General features: G+C 37.8%; 1 pseudogene; it reads left to right on the top strand.

The window, feature by feature from the left end:
- Positions 1-1,715: 1,715 nt before the first annotated feature.
- Positions 1,716-3,236, top strand: LOC147419413 (uncharacterized; annotated as a pseudogene).
- Positions 3,237-5,454: the final 2,218 nt, after the last annotated feature.

Here is a 5,454-nt window from a genome sequence, read left to right on the forward strand (position 1 = left end):
GATAAGATTAAATAAATTACTCTAAGCAATAGAGACTATATTTTAGCTCTATTTGTTTAAGAATAGATAAATAAATAATTGTATGCATTGGAGGCTACTTTTCTAGCTATAGTGAGAATCTATAATTCTAAACATTAGAAGCTATACTCTTAGCTCTATCTGTTTTAGGATAGATACTAAAAGTGATATTTGATGGTTAAAATCTATCATAGCTAGAATATGTGCACAAATAATAGTGTTAGTTCATACATTTTGGAACATATACACATACATGTAGGGTCTTTTGGTTGTCATGAACAAATATCCTTACCTCCATATAGACATAGAATAGGTCCACTTAGTGCCTCTTGGTTGTTATGAGATGATTCTCTTACTTCCAAGTGAGGTTTGAGGTATGAAGTAGGATTCACCTAGTTGCATAGAATAGGTCCACTTAGTGCCTCTTGGTTGTTATGAGATGATTCTCTTACTTCCAAGTGAGGTTTAAGGTATGAAGTAAGATTCACTTGGTTGTTATTGAGCTTATTCTCTTACCTCTAAGTGAATATGGTGGATTACCTATAGAATTCACTAGGTTGTGATCAAGCAAAAGCTCTTACCTCCTGGTGAATATTAGTCATGCATAGTACTTGGGAGTCACATGAATGTTATTGAACTCATGCTCTTACCTCTACGTTGATATAGAAATTAGAGACCTCAGTTATTTTAGGGTCGATTGGTTGTGTTTGAGCAGTAGCTCCTACCTCCAAGAGACATAGATAGTGGAATGTGAGATGACTCCATTGCTCATCTAGGTTGTCTTAAGCAAATGCTCTTTACCACCTAGTAGCCAAGAATGATATATCCATTGGTGATCTTCCCTAAAATATTATCTTAACACTATTCATTCATCATTTTAATTTAGCAAACCATATCTATAACCTTTTATCGTTCTCATTGCGCTATTATGGTGAAAAATTATAATCATAGTGTATCTATTGATTGTATGATATATTTTGTTGAAGTCAGAAAGCATGGTGTGAGGAAAAGAGTGGTTGTATGTGGAGGAAAAAGAGAGGCAAAACAGTTTCGTTTTTGGAATGCAAACATTGTGGGCATAAGTGGCACGACAACGCAACTCGCATCAAAGAACATTTATTCGGCACTAGTCCCAATGTGAAAGAATGTGGAGCACCACCTAACGACATATGGGTCCATTTTGCAGGGTATGTAAAGAAATGCAAACAGGTAGGACTTCCTCCTAAGAGACAAAAGGGCATGACAGGTGCGTCATCTATTAACATAGAAGAAGTGAGTGTGGATCAAGAGGACATGTGAGATAACTAAGGACCTTCAATGGGAACAACCCGAACACCTCAAAGTCCTTACACTTCTCAAAATGGTGCCATGGGAGGGATAGATGCTAGTTCCGGGACATCCAACAGAGCCAGTACGCCTGGGACTCTACAGGCAAGATTCACTCAACATGACATGCTTGAATTGCATCTAAAGTGGACACAAGCCTTCAAGGCTTGTGGAATCCCATTTAATGTCATAAGAAATCCTATTTTCAAAAATGCCCTAATGTCAACTGCAAAAAAATGATTCATCTATCCTGATTATAATAAAATGCGAATAGAGTATGTTGACAAAATCAAGAGCAATAATGAAGCGATTCTCAGGCGAACAGTGCTTGACTTTGTTCCAGCGTTTGGCTGTACCATAGCCCTCGACGGATGGATCAACTGTCAGAAAAAACCATTGACAAAATCAGTATTACTCTTGACAAAATCAAGAGCAATACTGAAGCGATTCTCAGGCGAACAATGCTTGACTTTGTTCCAGCGTTTGGCTGTACCATAGCCCTCGACAGATGGACCAACTGTCAGAAAAAACCATTGATTAATGTCATGGTAATTTTTCCCAAAGGCGCAATGTTTTTGGAGGCCATTGATACCTCATTCAAAGAGAAGACATCTCTCTACTTGACAAAGGTATATGAGCGAGCTATTGCTCGACTGGGTGGACCGAAAAATGTGATAGCCATTGTTACAGATAATGCTTCAAACTACAAAGGAGCGGGTTTAGCCATTATGTAAAAGTACTGAGAAATTACATGGATTGGATGTGAAGCTCACACCCTGAATCTACTTCTAAAGGATATAGGCAAATTATCATTCATAAAACAGGTTCTTATTGATGCCAATCACATAGTCAAGTTTATACGGGAACATCAGTTTACATATGCTTTATTTCGCTCCAAGTCTTTGCAAAAAGCACTTCAAATCTTCCGTGCCACACGGTTTGCTACATCATACTATGTTTTGAATAATCTCATTGAAGTGCAAGCAGCTCTTACAAAAACTGTTACAGATCGCCGTTGGGAGGCTTGGCTCAGCAAGTATCCAAGCCATCGCGAAGCAGCTCAAAAATGTGTGTCCTTGGTGCAATCTCCTCTGTTTTGGTGGAACATTGACAAACTTGTTGGGGTTAGTAAGCCCTATGTGGAACTACTAAGGATTGTCGACACAGATAAGTTTGTCATTGGTAAGGTTTATTGGATCATGTCTGAGGCGTTGCGTCAAACCAAAGAATACAACCACTACAGTGCAAGAGAGATCATCGTGCATCTTGTGGAAAAACAATGGGCTCAAATGCACACACCATTGCATGGTGTTGCATTTGTCTTGGATCCAAAGTTCCAGATGAATGGACAAGCCTCTAACAAAGAGGTGATGAGAGACTTTAGAAACGTGTGCTCACAGTTGTTGCTAGGCGCGACGATGGCATGGATGCATTTCAGTAGAGGGTGGATTATGCCAATAGGGAAGGAACTTTCAGAGATCCTTGGGTTCTTAATAGCGTAAAAAGATTTCAGGCCCAGTATGGTGGAAAGAATATGGAGGAGACCTAGTTGAGTTACAACACGTGTCGACTAGGGTGCTTTTTCATTGTGCATCCGGTGGTAGTTGTGAGCCAATTGGTCTTATGACTTTGTGCACTCAAAGCGTAGAAATCGCTTACGCCCTGCTTGTGCCGTAGACCTTGTGTACGTCTTTTGTAACATGCATCTCCTTCATGCACCCACAAAGATAGCCACACGTGCGACCGAAGTACACTTTGGAGTGCTTCAAACTCATGAAACCGTGGCGGAACAGAGATGTAGCAATGATGAGATGGAGTGGGAAGTGGCTACAGAATGTTCAGACAATGAAGAGGTTGATGACCTGGTGCCTGTGATAGATGGAGAAATATAAACATCTTTTCATGATAATGTATTTCTCATTGTAGCTCCCTATTGAGCTATATATCTCACTTTTTTAATTTAGTAGCAACAAAATAAAGTATTGAAGACAACTCGCATAAACATAAGTATTGAGGACATTGCTTGGCAATCAAATAAAAAGACATTTCTTGACTCTCAACAAAGTCATCAATTAGCAACTCCAAAACAAATTCATTGCCATAAACATAGAGAGAATACAATGTGTCTCGAGAGTATGAGGTAGAGAGTGTGAGCTGTGTGATAACTAGAAAGCTCCAAAATTGAAATCGATCAAGAAAATATTGAACAACGACACATTTTTTTCTATATAAATCTAGCGTATCGATCGATACTATACCGATTGATAAACTATTGATTGATAAAGTATCGATCGATAGTTTATAAATTATTCAAAAATACCACGTATTTTACAATAATATGCGAATAATGACGAGTTATTTGATATAAATTGCATTATTCAGTCGAATAAATGCAACGCAGCAAGATGGAGGCAAAAGATTGTACTGTTCTTCGTCACAAACTCAAGATAAGAGGTCTACAAAACATAAGGGAAAATACAACATAAAGTGGGAACTAGTACAACGGTCTAGTATGAACCGCTAGTGAGTGAGGTGAGTAGATAAGTGTGTTATCACTCTGGTACATAGACCAGCTTAGTGTAGTCCAGCTATAGTATCAATGGCAAAGATATGGATGTCCACCAAGGCACACCATTGATGATGACTGCTAATTTTGACAAACATTATATCTTTAATTGTATTTTTCACCAAAAAGCTGACCTCTCACTTGCCATGGATGTGCTTCTTACAAAATAAGCAAGTATTCTCTTTTTGATGCAAAAAGTTTAAGTTGATTATCTTACAACACTTATACATTTCATTGACGATCAACTCATTTGATTTTGCTTCTATTTGGATCGCTTTTATTTTTGTTTCTGACATATATGATGGAAAGGAAACTTGGTTTAAAAATTTTACAATGTACCTACTCCAGTGAGGTGCTATGATCACTTGAAACAATGTAGCATGTTCTATAAGGGGTCTAGCTAAACATAAAATGCAATTCTTAACACATATGTGGGCATTAAACTTCATATTTCTAGGGCATAAAACTCTCAAATTTTAGTAGGTACAAGCCTTCCCATGGTGTATGTAGCCCATAGTGGCATGTGCTTCCATTAAGTATAAATGGATATCAGAGGCTTCTATACATAACCTTAATACGCCATAAAAGCCTATGTGATACAATCTCCCTCTAAGCACTTGAAAAGGATTTCTTTGCTCAACCAATTTTCTATTAGCCATTTTCTTCTGATCTATTGTCAACTATCCTATGGTTAATTGGAACTATGCTCTTGCTACATCTAGGTACCATCTCAATGTTAAAGAGATATGCATGTGTCAAATCATCTTCAATTGCCGTAGTATTCTCATAGTTTACAAGTCTAAAAATGCGAGCAACCCTTTGATGGGTAGTACCCTCTTTGCCACAACCGTGAAATCAAATTCTAGTAAGATAGTTGTGTGGCTTCTTAACAAGATATAATGTAATGCTTGAATATTAACAAAGAAAATGAATTGATTTGCAAGGAGTTCACTGCATAGACCATTCCCAATACTTCCCTTTCATTGGCTGTGTAATTTTGTTCAGGACTATTTAATTGAAGACTCGCATAGAAAACTGGGAAATTCATATTGCCTTCTTCAAGGTGTGCCACTATACATCCAATGCAAAATGCAAAGACATCAACATGCACATGGAAGATCTTATTCCAATCTGGTGCCTTAAGGATAGGTGCTGATATCAATTCCTCCTTCAATTTTTGAAATGATTTCTCACACTCTTCTTTAGAATCAAGAGGTGGATCATCCTAGCTTAGGCTCGCACAAATGGTGGAGATCTTGTAAGCACTTGAGTAGTCTTAATCATATTTTTGCATATCTCCAACATCAGCTTTTCCATCTTTGCATTAGGATAAGTTATCCATAGTCTAGTGATTGTATATATCTCGCTTGATATGCCTTTAGATTGCTCCAATGGCTCAAACTTTTTATTAATTAAGACCGAACCTCCAAAACTAGCATCTTTTAGCTGTACTCTGCTTGGATTTTGTTCAATTTTGGGTATTTCTTCTAGTATGACATTAGATGAAGGTCTTGTTGATTGCTGTAATTGCTCTCTAGCTTGTG

The sequence above is a fragment of the Adiantum capillus-veneris genome, chromosome 29 (genome assembly GCF_014529385.1).
Source record: "Adiantum capillus-veneris isolate H3 chromosome 29, ASM1452938v2, whole genome shotgun sequence".
Lineage (NCBI taxonomy): Eukaryota > Viridiplantae > Streptophyta > Polypodiopsida > Polypodiales > Pteridaceae > Adiantum > Adiantum capillus-veneris.